The following is a 5000-nucleotide window of genomic DNA, read 5'->3' as shown; positions in this document are numbered from 1 at the left end:
TTTAAAGATGTCATTGCAGACAGGACAGCAGAAATCCTCCTCTAACCTGGAAGCCATTTAGTCTCTGAGTGAAGCTGAACTCGCAGCAGGCAGACGGCTCAGACAGGAATCAGTCAGTCACTCCCTCCGTTAGTGACGTCCCTGAAAGTTACTTTCACTTTGAGTCTTTGTTCTTGTAAACTTCTTGTTCAGTTTGTGGATTCAGCTGCAGGTTGAAGTGGTCGTCCTCCAGTATTCCCAGTATTCCCAGTATTCCCTCCTGTAGCTGTCCTCTCTCAGTGGAAGTGGTGGTTTTGGTCTGAAGGTGAGTCTTGTCGTCTGTCTCTCAGTGTGTCTCGTCTCAGTGAAGCAGAAGAAGAAACTGTTTCCTGGTTTGTGTCAGGTGAGGGGCGGAGCTTCTTCAGAGCAGGAACACACAGGACTGGACACGCTCTTGTTTTTCTACCTGCAGTAACAATAAAATCTACCAATAAAACCTTCATGTTAGTAGAAACACTGCATCACTTCCTGCAGTACTAACTGCTGAAACAGCTCAGTATACTCTTCAGTAAACACTGTATTTCATAGCAGCAGTGACAGTTGGGGGGTTATGAGTTTGTCAAAATAGAGAGTTTAAAGCAACGAACATGTAGTTGGGTTCATTGTCTATAATTCTTCACTAATGGCCAAAGAGCTCAAACGTTTCTTACTACCTAGTCTTGTATTTATAAGTTCTGACTGTAAAATGAAATAAAATGAAATTGCTAAAAAGACTTATCTCCCATAGTTTATTTATTTTAAAATAACACATTTGAGTAAAACTGACAAAGTAGGATTGTGAGTGTTTATATTAACACATAGATGTTTAAAACATCCAATAATGTGAAAATACATTTGAACATTTCAAGAAATTTGACAGTTTCAGTCTCGGGGTTCATTGTAGTGGAAATAAAATATATATTAAAAGATATACAAATGCTAATTTCGAATTTCAAATGTTGGCAATTTTATATTAATTATTAGCCATTTTCTCATTGGCTGACAGGTGATCTATGATCCAGTGATCTATGTGAGGGATTAGCAAACCTCATTTATTTTTTCATTAACTTTATTATAGAGATTTTTCCTCGTCTTTGATTTTCTTTGTGATTTTTATTGGATCATTGTAACTTTTCAGGCCTCTAAAAATGATTTAAATAACAGATGTGAACAAAACTCACTGGTCACAAATAGTCATCTCTTTGTTATAAAGCGTCTCGAGCCAAAATTTGGAGCCGCTGATATTTTTTCTGCTTTTAATTCAGGTTTCTGTTTGCCACTGATACGCCAGGCTCCACAACCCGCTAATCATGCACACCTGCTCCCAATCACAGCCAGCATAAAAGCCCTGCACTCACCTCAGGGTGAGGTTTGAATCTAGGACTCCCTATGCTACGCAGCATAACACTTCTCCAGCGATTCTCCTGTCTCTAGCGAGTCTTCCCTCCTATGAACTTTCCTATCTCCCTACCTGCACACCTGTACTATCAAATCAAATAAAGAACTGTTTGTTTCCATCTCGGTGGCCCCTGCCTGTCTGTTCAGTAACAGAAGGTCGGACCTTTACCGAAACCATTACCGCCATGAGCGCCGCTTCCTCTCCACCCATCCACCACCAGCCATGCCAACCATTAATTCCGGCACTTCCTCAGTCACTCTGTCACCACAGATTTACTCCCACATTATTGCGCAACTCATACCCTTCTCGGGCTCGACGGATAAATTTTTGTCACTGTGTTCCCCGATCATAGAGATGCACCCACACCTGCACCCCGACGAGCTATCCAAGGTGGCCCTTGTAATCTACCTGCTCAAAGGACCGGCGCTCCAATGGGCAGGGGATCGATGGTCACAACTGGGAGACATCCCCGATCTTTTCACAGTTTCGCAACACTCCTCAGCATGTATTTCTACTGGCCAGTCTTCTGTCTACCAACCCACAACTTGCCTGCACCGGAGGAGTTCCGCCGCCCATCTGCTCGCCTGCTCCACTGCCATCCCCAGTTCCGGCGCTATCACTCCTTGCTGGATCGCAGTAGCCATTGCAGCAGCCAGCACCCCCTGCCGGATCGCAGCTGCTCTCCGGTCCCGGACTCCCTGCTGGATTGCAGTTGACTCCTCTCTCGGCTGGATCGCAGCAGCTCCCTGGACTTGCTGCTGGATCGCAGTCGCTTCCTTTCCCAGCTGGATCGCAGCAGCACCAATCCCTAGATGATGCTGGATCGCAACCACGTCCTCTTCTGGTTGGATCACAGTACGCCACAGGATCAACAGCTGGGTCCCAGCAGCAGCCGTACCCTCCTTCTCGGCCGGAAGGGCAGGTTCTGGACTCCCGAACACCACTGGTCCAACCCGCTCCACTGATCATCCGTCATCCCGTCGCTGGCTCCATGTCGTACTGTCCCAACGCCAGCTCTTGCTGTACCGTCGCCTGCTCCATGTCCTGCTGTCCCATCGCCGGTTCCATGTCCTGCTGTCCCGATGCCGGCTCCTAAACTGGATGACTGGCCTCCAGATGGCTCTCGCCTTCGCCGCAGACCTCCAGGGGGTTCCCGCCTTCGCCGTCAGGTTCAAGAGGGTTCCCCGCTCCGGCTTCCAGAGAGTCCCTTCCTTCACTGCAGGCCTCCAGAGGGTCCCAGCCTTCGTCTACGCTGCAGGCCTCCAGAGGGTCACAGCCTTCGTCTTTGCCACAAGCCTACAGAAAGTCTCAATCTTCGCCGCTGGTCTCCTATGACTCCGTCTTCACCCCCGGCCTTTGTTGACCTTCCTCCTGTGCCACTGGCATTCTGTAACCCTCCGTTAGTGACGTCCCTGAAAGTTACTTCCACTTTGAGTCTTTGTTCTTGTGAAACTCTTGTTCAGTTTGTGGATTCAGCTGCAGGTTGAAGTGGTCGTCCTCCAGTATTCCCAGTATTCCCAGTATTCCCTTCTGTAGCTGTCCTCTCTCAGTGGAAGTGGTGGTTTTGGTCTGAAGGTGAGTCTTGTCGTCTGTCTCTCAGTGTGTCTCGTCTCAGTGAAGCAGAAGAAGAAACTGTTTCCTGGTTTGTGTGAGCAGAGGGGCGGAGCTTCTTCAGAGCAGGAACCCTAGTGTTTAGTAGAAACACTTCTTGCAGTACTAACTGCTGAAACAGCTCAGTATACTCTTCAGTAAACACTGTGTATTTCATAGCAGCAGTGACAGTTGGGGGGTTATGAGTTAGTCAAAATAGAGAGTTTAAAGCAACGAACATGTAGTTGGGTTCATTGTCTATAATTCTTCACTAATGGCCAAAGAGCTCAAACGTTTCTTACTACCTAGTCTTGTATTTATAAGTTCTGACTGTAAAATGAAATAAAATGAAATTGCTAAAAAGACTTATCTCCAATAGTTAATTTATTTTAAAGTAACACATTTGAGTAAAAATGACAAAGTAGGATTGTGAGTGTTTATAGTAACACACAGATGTTTAAAACATCCAATAATGTGAAAATACATTTTAACATTTCAAGACATTTGACAGTTTCAGTCTCATGGTTCATTGTAGTGGAAATAAAATATATAATAAAGACATAAAAATGCTCATTTCTAATTTCAAATGTTGGCAGTTTTATATTAATTATTACCTATTTTCTGATTGGCTGACAGGTGATCTATGATCCAGTGATCTATGTGAGGGATTAGCAAACCTCTTTTATTTTTTCATTAACTTTATTATAGAGATTTTTCCTCGTCTTTGATTGTCTTTGTGAATTACAGGATCATTGTAACTTTTCAGGCCTCTAAAAAGGATTTAAATAACAGATGTGAACAAAACTCACTGGTCACAAATAGTCATCTCTTTGTTATAAAGCGTCTCGAGCCAAAATTTGGAGCCGCTGATATTTTTCTGCTTTTAATTCAGGTTTCTGTTCAGCTGATGTTCTAATATTTGTACCTTTTAAATTAGTCGCCTCATAAAAGACTTGATAAAAGTTCTCCGGTTGCTTCTTGTTTTTGTTGTTCATCGTGCTCAGATGGCAGAGTAAATTCCATCTTTAACACTTCAATTAAAAAACGATAAAGCAGCTTGTTTAGTAAAGTATTTAGTTACTGAAGACAGAGTGCTTCATAAGAAATAAGAGAATAATGCGAATGTAACCAAATTTAAAACATAAAGAAGAACAGAGCCTGAGAAAGTGCACGAGTCGTGATGTTTTCTGCTCGGCCGTTTCTTTGGAAATTATTACAGTTTTCTCCAGTTTGTGTGATTTATGACAAACTGAATAAACTGAGGAAGAAAACGATTAAAGGTGAGTTCAGGTGTTTCACAGCGGGTTCACTGATGAGTCAGCAACAAGTTTAATAAAACACAACAAAGCCTTCAGCAAACGTTCCAGTCTGATGAGTCACGCGCTGAGCAGGTGAACAGGTGAGCTCAGGTGTGGCTCTGTGATCAGGGTTAAACCAGTTAAACAGTAAGATCAGGTTTATATAACAACTGTTCCTGGATCAGATTAAAGTGGATTAAAACAAGGAGAGAGGCTCTTCTGAGAAACACACACACACACACACACACACACACACACACTCACACACTCACACACTCACACACATACACTGATAACACACAACTTTCACACACAGGTAAAAACACGTAAAGACTCAAATATACTTTTTATCATTACGTTATGGGGACACAAGCATATACAGACTCTGTATATACTTGTGTCCCCATAACGTAATGAACACCAGGTAAAAACACAACTCAAACACACTCTTGTGTCCTGATGTAAGAAATTAACACACACACACACACACACACACACACAAACAAACACACACACACTCACACAAACAAACACACACTCACACAAACAAACACACACACACAAACACACACACACACAAACACACACACACACACACACACACACACACACACAAACACAAACACACACACACACACAAACACACACACACACTCACACAAACAAGCACAAACACACACACACACACAAACACA

The 5000-nt window shown here is 43.5% G+C and overlaps 1 pseudogene; it reads right to left on the bottom strand.

Annotated features, from left to right (window-relative positions):
• The window catches only part of LOC122886854, a 5681-nt pseudogene extending 2584 nt beyond the window's left edge, over window positions 1-3097 (bottom strand).
• Between the last annotated feature and the right edge of the window lie 1903 nt (window positions 3098-5000).

This window comes from Siniperca chuatsi, linkage group LG13 (assembly GCF_020085105.1).
Source record: "Siniperca chuatsi isolate FFG_IHB_CAS linkage group LG13, ASM2008510v1, whole genome shotgun sequence".
Lineage (NCBI taxonomy): Eukaryota > Metazoa > Chordata > Actinopteri > Centrarchiformes > Sinipercidae > Siniperca > Siniperca chuatsi.
The sequence above is the reverse complement of the archived record's forward strand: the minus strand, read 5'-3'. Positions and strand labels throughout refer to the sequence as shown.